Here is a 15,398-nt window from a genome sequence, read left to right on the forward strand (position 1 = left end):
ATTTGATGCAGTGTACAGTGTATGGTGTGAGCACTAACAGGCTAACCCCCCACCCCTTAAACCTGTGCAGCAATGCTGGCAGCACTCATACGTCTATTTCCCAAAGGCAACTTCTGGATATGATGCTGAGCATGTGCACTCAACTTCTTTGGTCGACCATGGCGAGGCCTGTTCTGAGTTGAACCTGTCCTGTGAAACTGCTGTATGGTCTTGCCCACCATGCTGTAGCTCAGTTTCATGGTCTTGACAATCTTCTTATAGCCTAGGGCTTCTTTATGTAGAGCAACAATTCTTTTTTTCCGAGCCTCAGAGAGTTCTTTGCCATGAGGTGCCATGTTGAACTTCCAGTGACCAGTATGAGAGAGTGTGAGAGCGATACCACCAAATTTAACACACCTGAGACCTTGTAACACTAACGAGTCACATGACACCGGGGAGGGAAAATGGCTAATTGGGCCCAATTTGTATATTTCCACTTAGGGGTGTACTCACTTTTGTTGCCAACGGTTTAGACATTAATGGCTGTGTGTTGAGTTATTTTGAGGGGACAGCAAATTTACACTGCTACACGGGCTGTACACTCATACTTTACATTGTAGCAAAGTGTAATTTCTTCAGTGTTGTCACATGAAAAGATATAATAAAATATTTTCAAAAATGTGAGGGGTGTACTCACTTTTGTGAGATACTGTATGTCTGTAAATACATATATACACATATACATACATAAATACATCTGTACACATATATAGACATATATAAATACATACATATCCATCTTTAAAGATGTATGTATTTCAATGTTAAAGCCCGTTGTCTGAGACCTCATATCTTTGAGCCCATATAACTTTTGTTTGCAATATTTTTTATAAATAATTTCTATTAAACTGTGCTATTTATTATAAGTATAAGTGTACTTTGAAATGTATTTTTGATGTGTTTTTTGAGACCCTTTTGTTTTGTGAAACAGTTAACCACAGCTCTGAGGACGTGCTAACCCGATGAGCGTTAACTCGAATTGTACTCAAGCGTTCTTGTTTACTTTAAACTTGTAATACCAGTGCAATTTAACCTGAGAGCTAATGATCATGAAACCCAATATTGTTTGCGCTCTACTCGTGATCTGACCCTATGCCTATTATTGTGTAGCAATGGATTATATGTGTAAACTACATGTTTTCTGGGGGTTTTATGAGTAGGAAAAACAATTTCTCAACACATTTGACCATGTGATAATATAAAACTAGGTTTTGTTTCCATTTGTTTTTCTTTACCAGGTTTTTTCCAAGTTGGTCACAAAAAACAGTCCACAAGAGCAACCATGATGGGAGGGTAAAGAAAGTCTTGTAAATAAGTCTGCTGTTTTTTTAAAAGGCTGTCTAGCACCAAAAACATTTCACTGACTTCTACTAGATAGAACCCCTAGAGGTCACCTTATGTTTACTAAACATTGCAGAGGGAGAAATATCTCAAATTATTATGTTAACTTATCGACTTGACTCACTAAAGTGTTATGCATCTCTCCAAACTTACCAAATTATATCCATATGGTAACAAAGGGGAGGATTATTCTCATTGGAGAATTATATAACTTAATACTCAATCTGCATTATAATTTTTATTCTGTAGATGGCACTGTTTATCTAAACAAAAACATTTATTGCATGTTCACATACAAAGTGGACATTTTTCTCATGTTATTGGAGCTATAACTACATACTATATATAATACTTTTGTTTTGTGTTTATTAATAGTGAAGACACTCCAGATATAGTATATTGACTAGCCATAGACTAGTGCATGACCATTGAAGTTCACAGATATTTAAAAAGTTAAATTGCTTTATGCTTTTAAAGGGCCATGAAACCCAAATGTTTAAGCAGTTGAAAGTGATGCAGCATAGCTATAAAAAGCTAACTAGAACATATCATCTGAACATATGTAAAAAAGGAACATATTTTATCTCATAATTTCTTAAGCAGCGACATTCCCATTGTAAATGGACTTTAAGAAGTCATTGCAAGGGAGTGTGCATCTGGCATGTGCAGGCACAGTCATGTTATTTGCCTACTCATTTTAAGAAAGATTGCTATGAAGTTTTGCCAGATTTCATTCAAATCACATGAGACCACAGTAAACCAAAGTTTGACATCAGCACTGATGAAACTGACAGTAGCTGAAGTATAACTGTTCACAGAGCACTTACTCTGGTTAGCTGTAGAAATTTTGAGGTAAAATATCTTCCATTTTACATAGAGATGTTCAGGGGATATTTTTCTTGTCAGCTTTTTACAGTTATGATGCATCGCTTTTAAGTGATTTAGCATATGGGTATTATGTCCCTTTAAGTATACTGCATTTGTATCAACTACCTGTGGGAGTGTAATTCCTCAGTCAACCTCCTAAAGCTATAAAACCACTAAATAAAATAAATACACTAACAATTGTTTTATTTGAATAACTAAAAATCTTTTTTTGTATATATTATTATTTGTTTTATATGAACATGCTAGTTTTTTTATATGTCATAGTTGGGTTTAGCTTTAGATAAAAGTAATAGTTGAGTATAGCTTTTTATATCTTTTATTATTTTTTATTTAAATTATCCTTTAAATACTTGTTTTATCACATCGTAGATTAAGTATGTGTAAGTACAGGTGGCCCTCGTTTTACAACGGTTCAATTTACACCGTTTCAGAATAACAACCTTTTTTTCCAGTCATGTGACTGCTATTGAAAAGCATTGAGAAGCAGTGCATTTATTAAAATATCCAATAGGTAGAGCTGTCCACTTGTGTTGCAGCAAAGCCAAGCAAGCTGAAATTAATCAGTTTAACCAGACCTGAGCTATTGAGCAGATTTCAAAGGAACAAGATCTTCCTGTCTATAAATCAGTCCAGATTGGAATGCATAGAAAGATCTGTTTGCAGAAAAATGCCTGTGAAGTCTGTGTTGTGTGATTATTTTATTAGGTTTATAATCCTGTTTAGCAAATGTTTTTGTTCATTTAACTTAGTTTAATTATATATTCTGTATTGTGTGATTATTTTATTAGGTTTATAATGCTGTTTAGCATTTAAAGTCTTCATTTCAAAGCTTTAAAAATAATGTATTAGGTCTTATGACAAATTTGAGAGGGGCCTGGAACCTATCTCCCTCACTTCCCATTGACTTACATTATAAACTGTGTTTCAATTTACAACGGTTTCTATTTGCAACCATTCCTTCTGGAACCTAACCCTGGCGTAAACTGAGGGCTACCTGTACATGATTTCTTTGTGTCACTGCTATGGTCATGTAGAATTATTGCAAGCATGAATGATCCAATAGGAAATGATAAGACTCTGAAGTACTAAATCACCCTTGAAAAAGATGTAATGGGAAGAAAACATATTGGATATTTTCTGTGCAACTTATGAAGTCAGTTCACCATGCCATTCATGAACATGGGATTTTAGGAAGGAAAGAAGATCCAGTGTTGATGGTGAAAAGTTTGGTTCAGACACTCATTGCAGCATGTACAAAGCCAACTGACTTACCAACACTGGGAAAGATACATTCATTTTAAACCAGGGATGGGGAACCTTGGCCTTCCAGATGTTTCAGAGATACATTTCCCATGATGCTCAACTGGACTTCAGATTGCCTAAGCATCATGGGTAACGTATTTCTGAAACATCAAGAGTGCCAAAGTTCCCCATCCCTGTTTATGTATATTTAATTAAATCATCGCTTAAAGTTGTGGCACTTCAAAAATAAATTATAAGATGTCAGAGAATAATGCAGATAACCTCATCCAAAAAGGTGTATAAAACAAAACATACTTTAATATCCTTCAAAATGTTGTCACCTTTGTAGTAGGAAAGTGGAATTATGTTGATATAAATAATACACAATGTTTTAGTGTTTATAATGAGTCACACAGAGGTTAAAGTGACATGGGCATCAACATTAAATGATCAGGATTTAGACAGAGCGAATAATTTAAAAAACTTCCCAATTTACTTCCATAATCAAATGTACCTTTTCCTTGGTATCCTTTGTTGAAACATAGCTCCTTCCCATGACAGCATACTGAGGTAGTCTCGGGACCATGCTTATGTCTAAAGCGCTATATTTACAAACATTGTTGCTGGCACAGTAGGAATATAGTGATCACAATATGTACCCCTAAGCCTACCTCTGTATACAGTCATGGAAAGGAAATGATATTTTAGCAAATTATTTCAAAAGAAAGATATATAACTGATATAAGAGTACATTGTATACTGTATGTGAATCATGAAAGTTTTAATTTAGACTACTATTTCACAGGGACAATAAAGTCAAAATTAAAGTTTCATGATTCAGAAAGAACATGCAAATTTTACCCATTCGCTGCTAAGCCTTTTTTCACCCCAGTGCTGAGCCATTTTTTAGCTTTTTTAGCTACCTACATGGAAACCCTATTGTAATGTGGCCCACACAAGTTAAATATTGTTTTGTTCAGCAGATTCACAATATACCATTATTATTACATTCATAATTCATGGCATATGATATAGCTGCAGCAAAAACTGTCAACAAAATTTTAGTAAATTATATCGATATATACAGAATCAGATATATATTTTTATATAGGAATATCTATTTGGATATACATAGAACATATTCTGCTGTGTAATGTGAAATATTTACAATAAATACACAGTTAAACACTATTTCAAATGAATATTGCATAAATATGTTTTACATGTTTTCATCTACTTAACTGCAAAGGGCTCCAATGCACTTCTATATATGTCTATACAGGGAGTGCAGAATTATTAGGCAAGTTGTATTTTTGAGGATTAATTTTATTATTGAACAACAACCATGTTCTCAATGAACCCAAAAAACTCATTAATATCAAAGCTTAATATTTTTGGAAGTAGTTTTTGTTTGTTTTTAGTTTTTGCTATTTTAGGGGGATATCTGTGTGTGCAGGTGACGATTACTGTGCATAATTATTAGGCAACTTAACAAAAAACAAATATATACCCATTTCAATTATTTATTTTTACCAGTGAAACCAATATAACATCTCAACATTCACAAATATATATTTCTGACATTCAAAAACAAAACAAAAACAAATCAGTGACCAATATAGCCACCTTTCTTTGCAAGGACACTCAAAAGCCTGCCATCCATGGATTCTGTCAGTGTTTTGATCTGTTCACCATCAACATTGCGTGCAGCAGCAACCACAGCCTCCCAGACACTGTTCAGAGAGGTGTACTGTTTTCCCTCATTGTAAATCTCACATTTGATGATGGACCACAGGTTCTCAATGGGGTTCAGATCAGGTGAACAAGGAGGCCATGTCATTAGATTTTCTTCTTTTATACCCTTTCTTGCCAGCCATGCTGTGGAGTACTTGGACGCGTGTGATGGAGCATTGTCCTGCATGAAAATCATGTTTTTCTTGAAGGATGCAGACTTCTTCCTGTACCACTGCTTGAAGAAGGTGTCTTCCAGAAACTGGCAGTAGGACTGGGAGTTGAGCTTGACTCCATCCTCAACCCGAAAAGGCCCCACAAGCTCATCTTTGATGATACCAGCCCAAACCAGTACTCCACCTCCACCTTGCTGGCGTCTGAGTCGGACTGGAGCTCTCTGCCCTTTACCAATCCAGCCACGGGCCCATCCATCTGGCCCATCAAGACTCACTATCATTTCATCAGTCCATAAAACCTTAGAAAAATCAGTCTTGAGATATTTTTTGGCCCAGTCTTGACGTTTCAGCTTGTGTGTCTTGTTCAGTGGTGGTCGTCTTTCAGCCTTTCTTACCTTGGCCATGTCTCTGAGTATTGCACACCTTGTGCTTTTGGGCACTCCAGTGATGTTGCAGCTCTGAAATATGGCCAAACTGGTGGCAAGTGGCATCTTGGCAGCTGCACGCTTGACTTTTCTCAGTTCATGGGCAGTTATTTTGCGCCTTGGTTTTTCCACACGCTTCTTGCGACCCTGTTGACTATTTTGAATGAAACGCTTGATTGTTCGATGATCACGCTTCAGAAGCTTTGCAATTTTAAGAGTGCTGCATCCCTCTGCAAGATATCTCACTATTTTTGACTTTTCTGAGCCTGTCAAGTCCTTCTTTTGACCCATTTTGCCAAAGGAAAGGAAGTTGCCTAATAATTATGCACACCTGATATAGGGTGTTGATGTCATTAGACCACACCCCTTCTCATTACAGAGATGCACATCACCTAATATGCTTAATTGGTAGTAGGCTTTCGAGCCTATACAGCTTGGAGTAAGACAACATGCATAAAGAGGATGATGTGGTCAAAATACTCATTTGCCTAATAATTCTGCACTCCCTGTATATGTGTACATGTGTATTTATGTGTTTATATGTGTATATATGTCTGTAAATACATATATACATAATGTCCAATAACCTTGCAAACACCCATGTGTTTTATTTACTTTTAATTTATTTAAATTCTGCTTGATATTACTGTTCCAAAAAAATTTTGAAAATTCTTTTTCAAATAAGGGGTCTTGGAGGTTTGTAGCTGCTAAGAGAGCTGAGATTGAGGAATTTGAATAACCTCACCCCATTCAGCTCTCTAGCAGCTACTTGGTTTAGCCCCTTTGTGACGTCAACACATGCGTATGTGGTGACATCACCAGTACTCGCATGAAGTCTGGGAGTAGCCGTCCACTAGGCCACTAACGATCCCCAGCCTATGGGGGGAAACAGTGTTTTAACAGCAATCCCTCTGCATGACGAAAAAGGCTTGTCATGTGCCTGCAGGCTGCAATGTGCATGACGGATATAGCTCATCATGAGCATTGAAGGGGTTAAAAGGACTGTCCAATTAACTACCATTATAGGCACCAGCTCCTTAATGAGGCACCAGCTCCTATTGACCATGTGCACAAATTCACAGTGTATACTTAGATGAGTCTGTGGTTGGCTAATGCCTATCACATGATACAGGAGGTGACAAATTAAAGGAAATTTTGAAATTTGTAAGAGAAAAATCTATTGCTCATTTTAAATTCAGAATAAGTGGTTTTCCATTGTCTTTTATTAGGCACTTTTTAATAATGCAGTTCTACTGTATTTAATGGTCCTTTAAATTAAATAATTATCAGTTGCTCAAATCAACCAGTTTTTGTTAATTTGCTACATATTTTACTTTGGGAGGAATTATGTTTATTGAATAATGGCCATAAGATGTTTTTTTCTCTAATAGTTAGACCAGTGCTTTCCAAACTGTGTGTCGGGACACACTAGTGTGTCGGCAGCAGTGTGTAGGTGTGTCCCTGCTTCAGCACAAATTTATTTTTATTTTTTTTGGTTTCTGACTTTCCGCCTGCCTGCTATGCATATCACATGGTTGACACGTGATTGATACCTAGTGGGACACAGATCATCTTAACCTATTGGCGCAGCTCAGTGGGAACTGAAACTATTCCCATTGGCGGCACATTGGCTCGTGACTGCATGTGCAGTCTCCTTAATCGGCACGTGACTGCATGTGTAGTCAGTGAGTGGGAGAGCAGTGTGTTTGCAGCGCGGGCAGTAGTCAATCGAACTCACAGAGTTCTTTGGGCAGCAGCTTAAATGCTGAGCTGAAGTCAGAGGGTTTTTTTTGGAACTAGCTCCCAGTAGTGCATTGCTGCTCCTGCTCTTGATTTATGGATAGGAAGTGGAAGCTTAAGAAATGCTTGATGATGAAATGCGAGTGTCTTTATCTAATATTCCACCAAATATTCAGAAATTGTGTTTATCCCATCAACCTCATACATCCCATTAAAATATCAAGTAGCTATTGGTGTTATTAAAGTTTTTTTTAATTCTTGCACATACATACTGTTACTTGTAAATACATTTCATTATTATATAATTTATGTACGTGTCCGTATCTCTTAAAACAAGTTAGTTTAACCTCCTTTTTGCTAGTACAACTGAATTACTGTGTCGCGAAATGATGTAGGTCTAAAAAGTGTGTCACCAACATAAAAAGTTTGGAAAGCTCTGAGTTAGACAGTCATTAAACAACATTTTTTTTAATCCACAATCCCTCCAAAGAGCACATTTCATCATTTTAGTTGTCTTACGGCTAGATTTAGCACCTTTTAAATACCGCTGGTATTTAGAGTTCACAGAATGGCTGCGTTAGGCTCCAAAAAAGGAGCGTAGAGCATAATTTACCGCCACTCTCAATACCAGCGGTGCTTACGGACGCGGCCAGCTTCAAAAACGTGCTCGTGCACGATTCCCCCATAGGAAACAATGGGGCAGTTTGAGCTGAAAAAAAACCTAACACTTGCAAAAAAGCAGCGTTCAGCTCCTAACGCAGTCCCATTGTTTCCTATGGGGAAACACTTCCTAAGTCTGCACCTAACACTCTAACATGAACCCCGAGTCTAAACACCCCTAACCTTACACTTATTAACCCCTAATCTGCCGCCCCCGCTATCGCTGACACCTGCATATTTTTTTAACCCCTAATCTGCCGCTCCGTACACCGCCGCAACCTACATTATACCTATGTACCCCTAATCTGCTGTCCCTAACACCGCCGACCCCTATATTATATTTATTAACCCCTAATCTGCCCCCCACAACGTCGCCGCTAGCTACCTACAATAATTAACCCCTAATCTGCCGACCGGACCTCACCGCTACTATAATAAATGTATTAACCCCTAAAGCTAACTCTAACCCTAACCCTAACACCCCCCTAAGTTAAATATAATTTAAATCTAACGAAATAAATTAACTCTTATTAAATAAATTATTCCTATTTAAAGCTAAATACTTACCTGTAAAATAAACCCTAATATAGCTACAATATAAATAATAATTTACTTCTATTATCTAATTCAAGTTCAATACGATTGGCTGATTGTAATTATTTACAATTATTTTAACTAGGTAGCTATTAAATAGTTATTAAAGGGACATGAAACCCACATTTTTTCTTTAATGATTTAGAAAGAGCATGTAATTTTAAACAACTTTCTAATTATATTGTAGCTATTTTAGGATTAATATTTATTTTACAGGCAACTTTGTATTTATTTTAACCATGTACAATAGCTATTAAATAGTTAAAGGGACAGTCTAGTCAAAATTAAACTTTCATGATTCAGATAGGGCGTGTAATTTTAAACAACTTTCCAATTTACTTCTATTATCTAATTTGCTCAATTCTTTAGATATCCTGTGTTGAAGAAATAGCAATGCATATGTCTGAGCCAATCACACGAGGCCTCTATGTGCAGCAACCAATAAGCAGCTTCTGAGCATATCTAGATATGCTTTTCAGCAAGTGATATCAAGAGAATAAAGCAAATTAGATAATAGAAGTAAATTAGAAAGTTGTTTAAAATTACATGCTCTTTCTAAATCATTAAAGAAAAAATGTGGGTTTCATGTCCCTTTAATAACTATTTAATAGCTACCTAGTTAAAATAATTGTAAATAATTACAATCAGCCAATCGGATTGAACTTGAATCTGATTGGCTGATTCCATCAGCCAATCAGAATTTTCCTACCTTAATTCCGATTGGCTGATAGAATCCTATCAGCCAATCGGAATTCGAGGGACGCCATCTTGGATGACGTCATTTAAAGGAACCGTCATTCGGCGAGTAGGCGTCGGTAGAAGAGGATGGATCCGCGTCGGCTAGAAGAAGATGGCTCCGGAAGAAAGAAGATTTTTCTATTTTCTGTCATTTTAGCTTAATTTAAACTTAGGTTTTTTTATTTTGAAAGTAATGTTAGATTTTTTTATTTTAATTGTAATTTAGGAATATTTTAATTTATGTAATGGGATTAATTTAGGGGGTGTTAGGTTAGGGGGCTTACTGATTAGTTGTTTGCGTTGTGGGGTTTGGCGATTTAGGGGTTAATAGATGTATTAGGTTAATTGCGGTGTGGGTTAATGGCAGATTAGGGGTTAATAGTTTAAATAGATAGTTTGCATTGTGGGGGCATTGCTGATTAGGGGTTAATAGATTTAATAGATAGTTTGCGTTGTGGGGGTATTGCGCATTAGGCGTTAATAGTTTAAATAGATAGTTTGGGGTGTGTCAGGCATTGCGAATTAGAGGTTAATAGTTTACATAGCTAGTTTGTGTTGTGGGGCATGGCGGTTTAGAGGTTAATACATTTAATATAAATTGGGAGGTGGGGGGGTGGCGGATAGAATGGGTTTGACGTGCAGGGTTAGATTTCAAAGGGAAAAAGGTTTTAAAGAGCACCTTTTCCTGCTTTACACCTAGTTGAGCTGGGTGTTATTTTTGTTACTGTATCGGCAGCCTCCGACAGTGTATTTACGGTTTGCTCGGGCATTGGAAACTACCGAAATTGGGTTATAATGGGCCGTTGGAAGCAGTCGATAAACGATATTGCTTCCGACAGCATATTTATTGGTTTGCGTGTGCACGCAAACGAAATTACGGCTCAACGGAAACTAGCCCAAGGTCTGGTAAACATTAGGAGTTATAAGAAACGTCACCTTGACAAAGTACAAATAAGACCTCTGTTATATTAGAACACATGGTCGAATCACACACTGTTTTATTTTACTGTATTTTATTATATACTGTTTTCGTTACTATGTACGCAAGTATACTTGTACACTGATTCATATGATATGTAATGTATTGTGTTGTATACATGTTTTAATAAAAATAAAATAAAAAAATATTGAATGTTTGCTAGACATCATTGAATACAAAATAAACTTCATATTATTTATTTATTTAAATATCATATGTAGCATTCAAATATTTTAATATTAACCTTCAAATGTTCATTTTCATACACTTTAATGCAAGTCTTTTGATATCACTATTCAATGAGGAGTTCAAATGTTAAACTCAACTCAATGTTGTGGAACATCCCTTCTATCATTTGAATTTCAAAATCCCAACTTTTGACCATTGACAAATGAAATGTTGGTGTTGTAGTATTCTACATAGCAACTTCCCTGTCTCCCTTGAAGTAGCTAACAGCCGGTTCATTTTATCAACAGCAGTGGCTTCAATGTACATGCTTATGTGTATTTTGATGAATAATTCTACATCTTGGGGCCTATCTATCAAGCTCTGTACGGCCCAGTCTAAAGACCGCTGCTCCATAACCCTGTCCACCTGCTCTGATGAGGCGGACAGGAATCGCCGGAATTCAACCCGACCGAGTATGATCGGGTTGATTGACACCCCCTGCTCTTTTTTTAATTATTATTTTTATTGAGGACTCAAAATGGCATATACATAAGAAAAAGAGAATATTACGTCAGATATACATGTCATGGGGATATCTATCAAGCTCTGGATAGAGCTTGAGGCCCCGTGTTTCTGGCGAGCCTGCAGGCTCACCAGAAACACGAGTTATGAAGCAGCGGTCTAAAGACCGCTGCTCCATAACCTGTCCGCCGTATTGCTCTCCATATTCAGCGAGGTCTGGCGGACCTGATCCGCACTGTCGGATCAGGTCCACCAGACTTTGATAAATAGAGGCCTATGTCTTTATAACAGAAATATACATACAGATGGTAAATTAGAATTGCTCTTCATTGAAAGTGTGCTCATTGAACATCCATAAATAAACTTTGAGTTAAGTCCCCTTGTAAGCAGTGAGGTAGGCCACTCTTGGACCTTTACTGAGATGATTCTCCATAAGATAGGGGTAGTATGAAGAGAGGCTACTCACAGACTCTATATTATCATATTTTTAAAATGTAGCGTATGATGTCCGACAGACATCGCTGAATGCCGACAAAACTTCTTGTGCAATGCTGCCCCCTGCAGATTCATGGCCGCTAGCAGGGGGTGTCAATCAGCCCAATCGTATAGGATCGGGTGGATTGAAGACCCCAGCCTCAGAGGCAGCGGACAAGATATGAAGCAGTGGTCTTTACACCACTGCTTCATAAGTGCTGTTTCTGGCGAGCCTGAAGGCTCGCGCACAGACAAGGGGAACAAGGGCCATACGGCCCTTATTAAATCGACCCCATAATAGAGTATACAATGGTTAAACAAAGAAAAGATATAACTAAGCATAATATGGGTTACTTTTAAACCTGTAAAAATGCAGTAACATGTAACCTTGTGATGATTGTAAATAGATAGAGTCCCTAATGGACCCTTCATCAATCAAAAACATGTCCAAAATGTAAGTCACCTCTGGGTCTATACCCAAAATGCATAATCTACTAAAAACTTGAAGACTAATGTATTAGTTAAAAATATAATGTATTGTTGTGAGAAGCTAAAAAGGGATTTAGGTTTTGTAATATGTATATTGTTTCCATACCGTATCTGAGATTTATAAGAGAGCTCATACTAATCGAGAAATAAGGATGACATTATATTGCTGTTGTAATAAAAGGAACATGTGGAATGTCAGAGTACATATGAAATTGCCCTATTATAGATATTTTATATAAAACGAATACTCACGGCCGCCAACCGCGAGTTTCAACTAGGGTTTGCAGACATGAGAAATGCATTCCTTCTATCTAGTGTATAAGGGTTAATATTCCTAACAGTACACCTGTCTGATCGGTCCCCTAAATTTCATGAGCATATAAAGAATAAATATGAAAGTAAACCAGTGACCTAGAGAACCTTATAAACAATTTTCCAAACAAAAAAGCATATAAGAGATTATTATATATTTGCAGATACCACACAGTCACCAGCTCAGTAATGGGACTTTGCAGCTATATGTGTGTCTCAGGTAGTAGGAGGATAGCCATTTTTCAGATGCCATGGAGGTGACGCATCAAAAGGAGGGCCATGCAGTATGGAATTTGTTCCAAATAGGAAAACAATATATGAATTAAGCATAATCACATCCTCTGAGACATGGCTTGTCTTGAAAGCTTTTGTATATGTGTTCCTCTTGGTCCCTCCATGTGGCAGTAACAGTTGGGCAGTATTTGGCTTCTGATCCGGGTTGAGTATGTTCGAATTAAGAACAGTTCCTTCTAACCTGTTGGACATGGTGGGGATTAGCTCGCCAGAATCTAATAAGATTATGGAAGTCGTGTCTGGCAGCAGCGAGATGGGTGATCCATTTCTTTTTTTGGCACACTGGGGCCCTTCAGCATGGTCTGCGGGCTCCTATCTGTCAGTGTCATCTCCTTGTTCAGCTCCAAAGGTATGGGCTGTTCTGCATGAGGGCTTCACAAGCTGCCTAATGTGTGAGAGGATGGCACCTGCTCAGCCAATATTGAAAGCAGTTGAAAGCTTTATAGGTTAGATTAGATTGCCAAGAGGTGAACTAAAACCTTGGGTTATGGGGGGGGGGGGAGATGTTGCCTATTAGTAAGCAGCCACTTTAGGCCTATTACATTGGAGTCATGGCTCCAGGGTCATTTAGGCCAGTGTTTCTCAAACATGGTCCTCAAGTGCCCCCAAAAGGCTTGGTTTTCATTAAAGCTGAACCAGTGCACAGGTGAAGTAATCAGCTGGTCAGTAACCAACCTGCTCTCATCCATCAGCTGATTATTTCACGAGTGCTCTAGTTCAGCTATAATGAAAACCAGGACTGTTGGAGGTACTTGAGGACCGCGGTTGAGAGACTCTAATGTAGACAACGAATGTGGTCTCAAAATGTTCCTCTCTTTATGAGGGAGAGATATTCACTGGGTATTGAAAAGAATCACCCCCTTTGAAAATAATAAAAATTTTTTACTTTGCAGCCTGAAATAAAGACAAACAAAGTTTTTGTTTATCCAGCTGTAATTACTCAGAGCAACTTATAACATCCAAGCGAAAGATAAAACACCAACATGTCAGGCAAAAATAAAGACAATTCAAGAACAGAATCACTGAGTTGGAAAAAGGATCACCCCCTCCTAAAATTACTTGTAAACTCAATGAAGTGTAGCTAAGCACCTTCTCTACGACACACACAAAGCCATTTGACCTTCAACTGTGATCAGCTGTGGGCATATCGATTAGCTCAGCATTAAAAGAGCTTTCCTGGAGCATCTCAGTCCCTGGTAGAGCAACTGAAGCAAACAATCAACTATGGGTGGCAAGGCACTGTCAAAAGATCTCCGAGACAATGTTGTGGACAGGCACAAGTCATGAGATAGATACAAGAAAATATCAAGGGCTTTATCAATGCCTAGAAGCATAGTGAAGTCTATTATTAAGAAGTGGAAGGTATTTGGTACAACAAAGACACTCTCTGGATCTGGACCTCACTCCAAACTGGATGAAAGTGAAAACTGTTAGAAAGGCTATCAAGAGGCCCACAGCAACTCTAAAGCAATCATGACAAAGAGTGGTCATTGTGTGCATGTGACAACAATATCACAAATTCTCCACAAATGTGGCTTGTATGGGAGGGTTGCAAGAAAAATGGGTTGGTGGGAGCTAACCCATGTATATGGAGAGGATTGCCACCAGAGGGGAAGTATTGTGATGTACAGGAGGTTAATTGACGACCTCCTACTTATTTGGCGAGGGTCAATACAGGAGAGTATTGATTTTGTGGATTATATTAACAACAATGATGTGGGTCTTAGCTTCACTAGTACTATCAATGAAGCTAGTATTGAATACCTTGATCTTACTCTTTACAGTGAGCGGAGTCAAATTGCTACCAAGTTACATTGTAAGCCTATTGCAGGTAATAGTATTTTACATGCAAAGAGCATGCATCCAAAACATACGAGTCTTGGTATACTCAAAGGCGAATTCATTCGCCTAAGAAGGAATTGTTCTTCATTGTCAGAGTACCACGAAATAGCTAAAGATTTCAAAGAGAGATTTCTCAAAAGAGGTTTTCCTAGAAAACAGATCACTAAGGCCTAGCATGTGGTATCAGCTATGAACAGAAGTGATATGTTACAAACTCACAGGGATACTAACAAAACATATGAAAAACAGTCCTATTTTTGTAACCAACTACAGTAAACAGTTTGATAAAATTGCAAATATCATTAAGGAATGTTTACCCATCTTAAAGGGGGATGAGGATCTCTTTGATGTGGTACAGAAAGGATGTAGATGCATCCCTAGAAAGGCTAAAACCTTAGGGAACATCTTAGCTCCCAGTGAGATAAAATCAGACACAGAAAAAGTCAGCAGTTGGCTGGAGTGCAAGGGCCACTACAGGTGTGGTGCAACCCGATGTAAGGCATGTACGTACACCATGACAGGTAAAACCTTTCAGTCATCAAACACGCAAAGGGTTTTTACCATTGATGCCTGTACTAACTGTCGCAGCACATACGTAGTGTACCTTGTTACATGTAATGATTGCCATAAGCAGTACGTTGGCCTCACCACTAGGGAGGCCCGCGAGAGAATTAAAGAGCACATTTATGATATTAAATCGGATGATCCAGATTCACAGGTGGCACGACATCTCAAGTTCTGCCA

The sequence above is a fragment of the Bombina bombina genome, chromosome 1 (genome assembly GCF_027579735.1).
Source record: "Bombina bombina isolate aBomBom1 chromosome 1, aBomBom1.pri, whole genome shotgun sequence".
Lineage (NCBI taxonomy): Eukaryota > Metazoa > Chordata > Amphibia > Anura > Bombinatoridae > Bombina > Bombina bombina.